Raw genomic sequence first — 9,702 nt, forward strand, 5'->3', positions numbered from 1 at the left:
CCATCAACTTCTATCTAGCCACTTTACACATAGACATATTTGGGAGGTTACAGGTTGCCTGGCGGAGTCCTCAAGGCTTGGGTAGGATGCACAATGTGTAAGGTAAAGGTTCCAGGGGGGAAGGACCTTCAGGAATATGGACGGAGCACTAGCCTGAGGGAGAGGTGGTCAGGTGGAAAGTTCACCTCGTATTAATTTTGTTTGGTCTTAAATCTGAGCGGACTAGCCTGAGATCTGATAGCGATTTTGTTATGTTTTGCCTTTATAAGCAACAACAATCACAACAACCAGGAGCGCCTGGGTGGCTTAGTCGATTAAACATCCGACTTCAGCTCAGGTCATGATCTCATAGTCCATGAGTTCAAGCCCCATGTCGGGCTCCGTGCTGACAGCTCAGAGCCTGGAGCCTGCTTCACATTCTGTGTCTCCTTTTCTCTCCTGCTCACACTCTGTCTGCCTCTCAAAAATAAAATAAAAACATAAAAAATTTAAAAACAACAACCACCACCATTTTTTTAAGGGCTATTTCAGGAAAACTGGGCAGGTTTTTGAGAGTGTGTGATAGCCTCTCCCCTCCTTGTAGCTGTCTTAAAACCTATCTTTTAGCTGCGGAACCCTCATTTAAATGAAACCTCACACGGCACACCAATCTACTGCTGAAATATTGGCAAAACTTTCTATCGTGTCTCGATTTCGGAACTATCCGAAGCCTTTTCGTTGTATTCCATCTCGTTTCCAGGTCTCCACAGAAAGAGAAATAAACCAAGCTGCTGTTTGAAATACCGGCAATTATAGTCTTTTTAAAAAAAAATGTTTATTTATTTTGAGGGGGGGCGGTGGGAGGGGGAGAGAGAATCCCAAGCAGGCTCCACACCGTCAGCGCAGAGCCCCACTTGGGACTCACTCCCATGAACCGTGAGATCATAAGCTGAGCCGAAATCAAGAGTCAGATGCTTAACCACCTGAGCCGCCCAGGCGCCCCCCCCCAACATATTCATTTTAAAATACTGTTTGTTCCACTCACATTTCACAGAAGGAGGCATATTCAAAATCTTCATCCGCATCTTCAACAGCATCCTCATAACTGCGGAAAATATTTGCCTTTCCCTCTGGGTGATTGGAAGTCTGTGCTCTGAGAAGCTGTGCTTAACGCCGCTGCCACAAAATGTACCCTGAGTCAGAAGTATTCATCTGCTAGTATCATGCTGCTGCGATTTGCTTTCAAACACTTCGCACAGACAGCGTGACATGGAAATGTTAGTTTTAACCCACACCCCCAGGGTGGTGATTAATTAGCATGTGAAACACTCACACTTGAGAGGCCACACCTTTGGTTCCACTGGGCCTTTTGTGATCCGCATTAGACGGTTTGAGAATTAGCGTTAATGAGGAATGAGTGGAATAGAGACCCGGGAGCTGATGAGAAGTACTGCCCCGTGCCCTTCCTCTTGCTCGAGCAGGGGTGGAGACAGGTGAGCCTGGAGGGAGGATTTGGGGGCCAACAACCTACAGGAGGTCCAGCTGCTGCAGGCGCCTCGACACCTCGGCAGGAACCTCACTCACACGTTCCGACGAGGTGCGCACAAGCGGTCCTATAAGGGCAGATTGCCGAGACTTCACCTGCGTGCAGGCCATCCTACTGCTCGCCACCCGCTGGAAAATATGCAGATGGTGGCAGAACTCGGCGGGACACTCTCACCGAGCTGGCGGTCCGGCCACGAGGTTGTGGGGGGTCCCCTCCCTCTCAGGTACCTCTAAATACTGATAGAGCCCAAGACTGTATCTCAGCGCACTCCAGACTCTCGGCCGGAAGTTACACCACTGTTCGGTGTACTAGTAAGACGGGAAAAAATCCTGCCAATCACAGTCATGGGGTGACATCACTGATTGGAAAGGATTCCTGGTCTCAGAGCTTGTGAAAAATAAAAGCAAGGGGTGGCTGGGTGGCTCAGTCGGTTAAGCGTCCGACTTCGGCTCAGGTCATGATCTCACGATTCGTGGGTTCGCGCCCCGGGTCGGGCTCTGTGCTGACAGCTCAGAGCCTGGAGCCTGTCTTCAGATTCTGTGGCTCCCTCTCTCTCTCTCTCTCTGACCCTCCCCTGCTCATGCTGACTCTATCTCTCTCTCAAAAATAAATAAAACATTAAAAAAATTTATAAAGGGATCATATAAAGTCCTTATAACAAGGGGCATCTGGGTCGCTCGGCCTGTTAAGCATCAGACTTTCGGTTTTGGCTCAGGTCATGAGCTCATAAGCTCACGGTTTCATGAGTTCGAGCCCCAAGTCGGGCTCTGCACTGATAGTGCAGAGCCTGCTTGGGATTCTCTCTCTTCCTCTCTCTCTTCCTCTCTCTCTCTCTCTCTCTGTCTCTCTCTGTCTCTCTCTCTCTGCCCCTCCCCTGCTCATGCTGTCTCTTTCTCTTTCAAAAATAAGTAAATATAGACTTAAAAAAAAAAAGTAAAGTCCCCTTTATAACAAATTCAGTACTTACAACTGGGATACCATGTACCTGGGAACAAATCTCAATCTGTATTACATTTTTTTTGCCTCTCTCTCTCTCTTTAAGTTGACTATGTGTGTCAGGTACCTTCCGGAGGGATCCCAGACAAGCATGGATGGGAAGAGTTTCAGGTTACAGTGTCTTCCCCAAACAGCCCGTACAGCCAGCCCATTGTTCAAAACTAAGGGAATGCAGTGGCTCCAAATGTGAAAAACTCTGGATGGACCCAACTATTATGCCACTGCCTCTTTTCTGAAAAAATTATGCTGGAAAACAAAAAACTCATAGTCGGGCATACATAGCCAAAACAAAGAAGGCTGTTTGGTGGGGAATTTTTCCCATGCGTGCTTTAGAAAACTAGAAACATGAGATCAGGAACCTCCTGAGAGGTCTCTAATCCAAGTTACCAATGGATGCATGAATTTCATCAATGGCATTATGGACAAGAGGGCCTACACTTGACCCAAAGAAGCAACATTAATGGAGGGAGTGCAGGTTTCATGAGAAGCCAGTGGGGGAAACTGGAGAGACAACGGGCATGTGAAAATCAGATTTTTTTGTGTGCATCAAAGGCTACTATGAACAGAGTGAAAAACAGAACGGGAGAAAAATATATAAACCATATATCTGATGAGATTAATATCCAGAATATATAAAGAACTCCTGCAACTCAGTAACAAAAATAACCCAATTCAAAAATGGGCAAAGGACTTGAAGAGACATTTCTCAAAATTTATGTATATACATGGCCAGTCAGCACGTGAAAAGTTCGGCATCACTAGTCCTTAGGGAAACGCAAATCAAAACTACAGTGAGATATCACTTCATACCATTAGGATGACTATTATCAAAAACAAAAACAAAAAAAGGAACAAATGTTGATGAGGATGTTAAAGAAACTGGAGCCTGGGTACATTGCTGGCGGGAATGTAAAATGGTGCAAACCACTATGGAAAACAATATGGCAGTTCCTCAAAAAATTAACCAGAGAATTACTATATGATCCAGAAATTCCACTTTTAGAAGTGAAAGTGAAAGTGAAAAGCAGGCGAGGTGCCTGGGTGGCTCAGTCGGTTAAGTGTCCGACTTCAGCTCAGGTCATGAACTCGCAGTTCATGGGTTCGAGCCCTGCATCGGGTTCTGTGCTGGCAGCTCAGAGCCTGGAGCCTGTTTCAGATTCTGTGTCTCCCTCTCTCCCTGCGCCTCCCCCACTCATGCTCTGTTTCTCTCTGTCTCAAAAATAAATGAAAACTATAAAAAAAATTTTTTTTAAAAAAGTGAAAAGCAGAGACCAAACAGATAGCTGTACACCCCTGTTCCAAATAGCAGTATACACCGTAGCCAAGAGGTGGAAGTAACCCAAGTGTCCATGAGCAGATGAATGAACCCAATGTGGGGCATGCATGCACCGGGATATTATTCAGTCTTAAAAAGAAATAAAATTCTGACACATGCTACAACGTGGAGGAACCCTGGGAACACTATCTAAGTGAATAAGCTAGATAAAAAAGGACAAATCCTGTGTGACTCCACTTAGACAAGTTACCTAGAATAGGCAAATTTATGGAGACAGAAAATAAAATCGAGGTTGCCAGGAGCTGGAGAGAGGAGTAAGAGGAAAGCTGTTGTTTAATGGGTATGGAGTTTCTGTTTGGGATGTTGAGAACGTTCTGGAAATGGATAGTGATGGTGCTTGCACAGCATTGTGAACATAAATAATATTACTGAACTTTATACTTAAAAACAGTTAGCATGGTAAATTTTATGTCACACCTATTTTACGACAATAAAAAAAAGTATCAGGGGTGCTTGGGTGGCTCGGTCGGTTGGGTGGCCGACTTTGGCTCAAGTCATGATCTCATACTTTGTGGGTTTGAGCCCCGCATCGGGCTCTGTGCCGACAGCTAGCTGAGAGCCTGGAGCCTATCTTCAGATTCTGTGTTTCCCTCTCTCTCTCTTGACCCTCCCCTTCTCACACTGTCTCTCCCTCTCAGAAATAAATAAAATGTTAAAACAAAATATTTTTAAAAAAAGTACCTAAAAGAAAACACGTGTGGGGCACCTGGGTGGCTGTCGGTTGGGCATCTGACTTCAGCTCAGGTCATGATCTCACAGTTCATGGGTTCAAACCCTGTGTTGGACTCTGTGCTGACAGCTCAGAGCCTGGAGCCTGCTTCGGATTCTGTGTCCCTCTCTCTCTGCCCCTCCCCTGCTCGCACTCTGTCTCCCTCTCAAAAATGAATAAAACATTAAAAAAAATTTTAAATAGATAAAAGAAAACATGGGAGATTCATTTAGCTATGTTTGTATTAATATAACATTTTATTTTCTCCAAATCTTCCAGAAAAAGATGAATCACACATATACATGCATTGGCTTAGTCCACTCAGGCTGCTCTAACAAAATCCCACACACTGGAGGGTTTATAAACCACAAACACGTGTTGCCCACTGTTCTGGAGGCCGGAAGTCCAAGATCAGGGTGCCAGTGTTTTTGGGTGATGGTGAAGGCCCTCTTCTGGGTGCAGAGCTCTTGCTGCATTCTCACCTGGGGAAAGGGGCAAGGAAGCCATCTCAGGCCTGTTTCACGAGGCCACTAACCACATCCATGATGGCTCAGGCCCCCTTTCCCTTCCCTCCGGAGACTTCCACTCACTCCTACTAAGGATGCAAGCATCTAGACACCCAGCGCTGTGTCTTCTCCTCAGCTCCCTCCTCTACAGCTGTACTTGCTGAGAACCTCCTCCCCCCTCCCTGCCGCCACTGAAACTTGCGATTTGCCCAGCTCTCTGTCACTTGCCACACGCTTGCTCGCTCCCGGTCACCAACCGCCCCCAAGCATTTTCCCTGGAAGTCCCAGGCCCAGCGCATATCCAAGCGCGGGGCGAAGTCCGAAGCCCCCAAGGCCTGTCCTAGGCACTGGGAGGATGCAGTTCAGACTTCTCTGAGTGCCTCAAGGACTTCATGGTCTGCTAGGACGCAAGAGAGACAGCACACCGACCCCGTCCGGGGTCCGGGGATAGGAAGCTTCAGAGCCCAGAGGGGTGAGAAGGGCTGCAGGCAGGGTAGGGAGGAGAAAATGAACGGGACGGGTGTTATGGAAGGAAAGAGCGTGGAAAGTAGAGGCTCTGGGCTTCCAAAGCGTTTCAAAAATAAGGAGCACGAAAAAAAAAATAAATAGCTGGCAGGATCCTACAATGGTAGGGGACGCTGTACCCTGGTCAGAGCACACAGAAGGTGAACCCGATGTAACTCTGGGCATGGGTTAATGATGCATCAATGTTGGTTCATCAGCTGTAACAAATGTACCACACCGCTGCAAGCTATTTGTAATAGGGGAAGGGGGCACTGGGAACGCTTTCTCCATCCTGCATAATTTTCCTAAAAACCTAAAACTGCTATAAAAAAAAATAAGGTCTATTCAGAAAAACTAACGTAGGCCAACATTAAAAAATCAAGGGATGTCATATAGAAGCCTGGACTCCAGTTTCTCTTGACAGATCTGAAGGTCATGTTCACACATGGCTACCACTGGCCGTTCTTTCCTCTGGGTAAATGGACGTAAGCACTGTCGGACTCACAGCAGCCCCCTCACCCCTGCCAGGCCTGGCCTAGAGATCTGCAGATTGGGTTCTGGTGTGATCAAGGTCAGTTGTCTGACCACAGTGAGCCCGGGTCTCAAAGCAGCATTTCCTAGGGGCTGGGAAATAGTGACGCCCATGAAGGAAGGGAGTAAAACCAGGGCAGATCCCAGTCGAGTTGAGTTTGATTTGCAGATTTGCAGTTTAAAATTTTAAAAATAATTTTTTTAATGTTTATTTTTGAGAGAGACAGAGACAGAGTGTGAGTGGGGGAGGGGCAGAGAGAGAGGGGGAGACACAGAATCGGAAGCAGGCTCAGGCTCACAGCTGTCAGCACAGAGCCTGATGTGGGGCTCAAACTCAAGAGCTGTGAGATCATGACCTGAGCCAAAGTTGGACGCTTAACCAGCTGAGCCACCCAGGTGCCCCAAACGCTTGTTTATATTTTGAGAAAGAGAGAGAGAGAGAGAGCACAAAGCGGGGAAGGGGCAGAGAGAGACAGAGACACAGAATCCGAGGCAGGCTCCGGGCTCTGAGCTGTCAGCACAGAGCCTGATGTGGGGCTCAAACTCAAGAGCTGTGAGATCATGACCTGAGCTGAAGTTGGACGTCTAACCGACTAAGCCACCCAGGCGCCCCTGCAGTTTAAAAATATGTGATCATGTCTTGGAGGAGAAAGCAAGGCTACAGATTGATTTAGGAGGCAGAGAGAAGTGACTTTCAAAGTCTCCTCGAGGGAGAGGAGCAGACAGGAGACCCAAGGGATGAGAAAAAGTCAGGTTCATGGCACTGAGAAAGCAAAGCTGATAGAATTGGGAGGGCAGGAACCCTGATCCAGAAGATTCTCCCAGGACCTCAGTTTCCCTGGCAGGGCAAGGCAAGAACTGTGAGAGAAAGGGGTGAGCCAGTCTGGAGGAGGGCGGAGGCTGGGGGCCTGTGCTGCAGGGCAATGTTGGAGAACCGGGCAGGTGAGAGGCGGGGAGGCCGGGAGCAGGTGCCGGTACACAGGGCGCTCACCATAGATGCCCAGGTTAAAGTCATTCCTGTGCTCTCCCTGGGCACAGAGCTGCTCAGGGCAGGGGGCAGAAATGGGAGAGCGGACAGGAATATGCTCAGTCCTTTACTCATTCATTCAGCACCCATTTACTGAACACCCACTAGGTGTCCGAGGCTACCGCAGGAAATGCGGATGGGCCCTTCCATCTCTTAAGAGCTTCCATTCTCAGCGCAGGAGATCGGCCCTGACAAGTGACACAAAACACAGCTGACGCTTCTGGGGAACACGGAGGAGGGGCGTGTCACACCAGGGTGTCAGGACGGACTTCCTTGGAGACATGAAGTCTGAGTGAAGTCTTGAAGAATGAACGGGAGTGCAGCCACCACAGAGGACAGAGGCCGCTCTAAACTGAGGGTGCAGGGGCACCTGGGTGGCTCAGTCCGACTTGGGCTCAGGTCATGATCTCGCGGTTTGGGAGTTCAAGCCCAGCGTCGGGCTCTGTGCTGACAGCTCGGAGCCCAGAGCCTCCTTTGGATTCTGTGTCTCCCTTTCTCTCTGCCCCTCCCCCCACTTGCACGCTGTCTCTGTCTCAAATAAATAAACATTTTAAAAAAGTAAACAAGCTGAGGGTGCAGGAGGGGCCGAGGCCCGGAGGTAGGCGCAGGACGCATTCGGGGAGCTGTCCACAGTTCGGCACGGAGGTGGTGGAAGGTACGAGGTGGTGAGGACCCAGGATGGAGCCGGAGAAGAGTCCGGAGGAAGGCTCAGTGCGCATCATCCCAATGTGGTGGGAATGAATGCACCAGGTGATAGGCAGTCAGGACGGGAGGCCTCGAGGATGGTGGCTGGGGTGGGGGTGGGGCAGGCTGGGGATGGTCCTGAGTGGTGGGTATGCAGGACCATTTCAATTTCTGCCTCCAGCATTTACCTTGTCCCCTTTGGAGCTCACCTATCACCTAACTTCACCTTGAATCTTCTTATCGGCTAAATGAGGATAATAAAAGTATCCATGGCTCTTGCCCTGGGATGAAAAAAACCAAACTGTGGTATCTACCAGATAACAGGCACTCAATAAAAAGCTCTTGTTACCACTGCCCCCCCCCATCTCAGTTCTGCATTAAGGCTCCCTCACCTCACACTCCTTCTGCCCCAAGGTTTATAATTTTGTCAAACAACAGACTGTTTCCTTTTCAGCTCTGACCCACCTCTCTGGCTAGAGGTGTCGCTAATGGGCGCTCCCCCAGCAACCCTCCCCCCCCNCGTGGCTTTAGGTGAAGGAACCAAACCTTTCCTCTGTGCCGGCCCTCCCAGCTCTTCTAGCTATGGCCGTGACCACACGTGTGAAGCAGCTGAGGGCTAGTCCTCGGCACACTGCGGACCACTGGAAACAATCCAAATTTCTGGCAAGAGAGAGCCGGCTGGGTAAGTTACGATACAGCCTTGCAAAGCTGCACTGTACGGCGATTAAAAATGTTACAGATCTGTGGTTACTGACAGGAAACGGTGTCATGACACGCTGTTAAACAAAAAAAGCAGGTTCTGGAGCAGCGTAAATCTTGTAACAGCAGCCATATAAAACCGTGTTATAGCTAACTGCTTGTATTTATGGGCAGCAAAGTGTCTGGAAGGCTGTTCCCCAAAGGGTGTCCAGCACGGCTCCTCCTAGGCGGCAGCGGTGAGCCCTAGGGACCCGCTTCACTCTCTTCCACCTCCTCTTCTACAACACTAGAGTTTGCCCACAATGAGCGTGTGCATTATTACCATTTTTTGTTTCACTAAAGCAACGAACGATGTGATTAAAAGGAAGCACGTGAGTCAGTCCTCCAACCTTTGGCGAGTCTTGAGAAATTACCCACGTGAGCCAATCCACAGTCGCAAAGGCCAGCCTTTCCTCATCTGCCCAAGGAGAAGCTCGTGTCGGAGTCTTCCTCGGCACGCCCTATCCGCCCACTGGCCCAGGAGCAAGCCTGGTCCTCCAAGTCCCCCATTCAGGGTAACTGGGGTGCAGACAGCCATGAAGACAAAGAGCCTACCCATTTTGAAAAAGCCACCACATTTCCCCCAGCCGAGGCTTAATGGGGGCTCCCTCGGTCATGACCACGGTGAGGGTGGAGGTGGGCGGGCCCTGCACTGGGAGCACGGGGAGGTCATCAGTCAGCAGACACGGAGTACTTCCTGGGTGCCAGGCCTTGTGCCCCCACGGGGTCCGTGGAGCCCAAGACAGACAGAGCCCTGCCCCCACCACCGCATGCGGGACTCCCCGTCTGGTGGACGGAAGGCTCCAGGAAGGGCCTGGAAATCCAGATAGCTCCTCATAGTTCCTACAAGGCTCTGCTCTCCTGACTCACGGTCCAAACGTGATGTCCCTACAGACAAAGCACGGGGTCTCCTCTGGAAGGCCCCAGAAGACACTGCTCCTTAGCATATCCTCAAGGCCTCCACAGCCCACCCAGCCCCAGCCTCGCCTACCGCCCACCTTGCCACATGGCCCACGCCCCATCACAGCCCATCTCTCTTCTTGGTCCTTGAACACTCCGTGCTCCTGCACTTCCTGTTACCTCTTCTTCCACTTTCTCTTCTTGGTGGAATTCTACCCATTCTTCAAGGCTAAACTCAAGTATCGC

Source organism: Crocuta crocuta, unplaced genomic scaffold, assembly GCF_008692635.1.
Source record: "Crocuta crocuta isolate KB4526 unplaced genomic scaffold, BGI_CrCroc_1.0 scaffold130, whole genome shotgun sequence".
NCBI classification, from domain to species: domain Eukaryota; kingdom Metazoa; phylum Chordata; class Mammalia; order Carnivora; family Hyaenidae; genus Crocuta; species Crocuta crocuta.